Source organism: Trichosurus vulpecula, chromosome 3 (assembly GCF_011100635.1).
Source record: "Trichosurus vulpecula isolate mTriVul1 chromosome 3, mTriVul1.pri, whole genome shotgun sequence".
Lineage (NCBI taxonomy): Eukaryota > Metazoa > Chordata > Mammalia > Diprotodontia > Phalangeridae > Trichosurus > Trichosurus vulpecula.
In genome coordinates, this window is record NC_050575.1 from 372,474,180 (window position 1) to 372,476,384 (window position 2,205).

General features: G+C 39.2%; 1 pseudogene; it reads right to left on the bottom strand.

The window, feature by feature from the left end:
- Positions 1-670: 670 nt before the first annotated feature.
- Positions 671-1,234, bottom strand: LOC118841285 (annotated as a pseudogene).
- Positions 1,235-2,205: the final 971 nt, after the last annotated feature.

The window sequence follows — 2,205 nt, forward strand, 5'->3', positions numbered from 1 at the left end:
GACTGCTATATTTTTGTACATGTAGATCTTTTTTTTTTCCATTTTTTATGAAATCTTTGGGATACTTACCTAGTAGTGGTATTGCTGGATCAAAGGGTATGCACAGTTTGATTTACTTTTTTTTCACAGTTTTTAAAGAGTTTATTAAATTTCATTACCTATTCTTCTGCAAGGTTGAAGACTCATCTGTACAAAATAGCTTCAGCCAAGCAGTTTATTAAAAAATTAAGTTGGTATTGTACTGCATCTGACACCAGCCAGCTATAACCAATCTCAGTAAATTATTCCCATGGACAGAAAACCAAATATATTTCAAACAATACTGGTGATGGATGGAGTTGGCCATTACGTTACTGATTTAAGGCTTTTTACAGATAAAATTTTAGCTCTGAAGTACATGGTCTTAAAATTCATTTTTACCATACATGATGCAACGAATTCAGAACTAGAGAGACACTACCTTGAAATTACAAGGAAGAAGTTGTGCAAAAGGTGCAAATAGTAAAAAAGCATTCTTATCCAATCATTTCTGAGTAGTTAAGATTTTTTTTTCCATGCCATGGTGTTGCTTTCAGAAGTGTTAAAGTTGCTAACCTTCCATATACCACTAATTTAGGATAAAACTATAATGGGCTGTATTCTTATGCTAATTTATTCGGGGATCCAGCGTTCAATCCTCAATAGATTTTATGTGTCTCTCATATGCATCCTCACTCATCAGCTCATCAAGTTCTGATGGGTTGCTCAGTCATCTTGATCAACCATCTTCAGAATAAGATTTATTGACAAGTCCTGGGTCTTCTGCAAGAGCTACATTAATTTCAGTTACTTCTGTTGGTGGAGAATAGAGTTCACTGGCAGCTTTCACACTTTCCAAAGCTCAAAACTCATCTTGTTTGTTCAATTCTGTTCCAACTTCTGGAAGACTACAGTAAACTCCATCTCCCAAGGCTTCCTGCGCAAAGTTGCTGATTCCCACTATTCCAGTACGGTTTTCAGTTGATATCCATTCATGCTTGTCTGTGAATTTTCGAGAGGGGAGTCACAGAGCTCTGGTACAGAGGACACTGGAGGCGGCGGCTGCTAGGAAGGGAGAGGAGCATGGGCCAGGGTGGGCCCGGAGGCGCACAGGGGCGGCTACGGGGGAGACCAGGGACTCGGGGGTCTCAGCCCCGGCCTCTGCCCACAGGCACGAGACCTCGACCTGCACGCTCCTGGCAGCTCGCAGCGCCATCTTCTCCGGGGGCAGCACGGGGACCAAATGCTCCCGGGCTGGAGGCTGGAAGAGGAGGTGGGCCTTGGAACGGAGCCTGACGGGTGGCCACAGCATGAGGCGGAAGATTGATTTACTTTTGCGCATAGTTCAAAATTTCTTTCCAAAAATGGTTGGATCACTTCACAACTCCACCAAGATTGTGTTAGTATTCCAATTTTCCCCTATCTTCTGCAATATCGAACGTTTTCTTTTTCTGTCATATTAGTCAATCTGAGGGGTGTGAGGTGGTACCTCAGCGTTGTTTTAAATTGCATTCCTCTCATCAACAGTGATTTAGAGTATTTTTTTTTCTTATGACTGCAGACTTTTAATTTCTTCATCTGAAAACTGTCTGTTCATCTTCTTTGACCTTTTATCTTTTGGGAAATGAATTGTATTCTTGTAAATTCGACTCTATTCTATAAATATTTTAGATATGAGGCCTTATCAGAAATAATGTAAAACCTTTATCCTTTTTTCTGCTTTAAGTCTAATAAAGGGTACATTGGTTTTGTTTCTGCAAAACCCTTTTAATTTAATGTAATCAAAATGACCCATTTTGCATTTCATAATGTTCTCTTATCACTTGTTAGTTGATAAATTCCTCCCTTCTCCATAGATCTGACAGTTAAACTATTCCTTGCTCTACTAAATTGCTTGTTATCACCTTTATGTCTAAATCATGTACCTATTTTGACCTTATGCACATACAGTGTGAGATGCTGGTCTCTGTCTAAATTCCACCATATTACTTTCCAGTTTTCCCACTGCTTTTTGTCAAATAGTGAGTTCTTTTCCCAGAAGCTGCAGTCTTTGTTTTTATCAATTACCAGATGACTATAATCATTAACAATTCAATCTTATGTACCTAATCTATCCCACTGATCCACCACTCTATTCCTTAGCCAGTGCCAAAAAGTTTTGATAATTGCTGCTTTATAACAAATTTT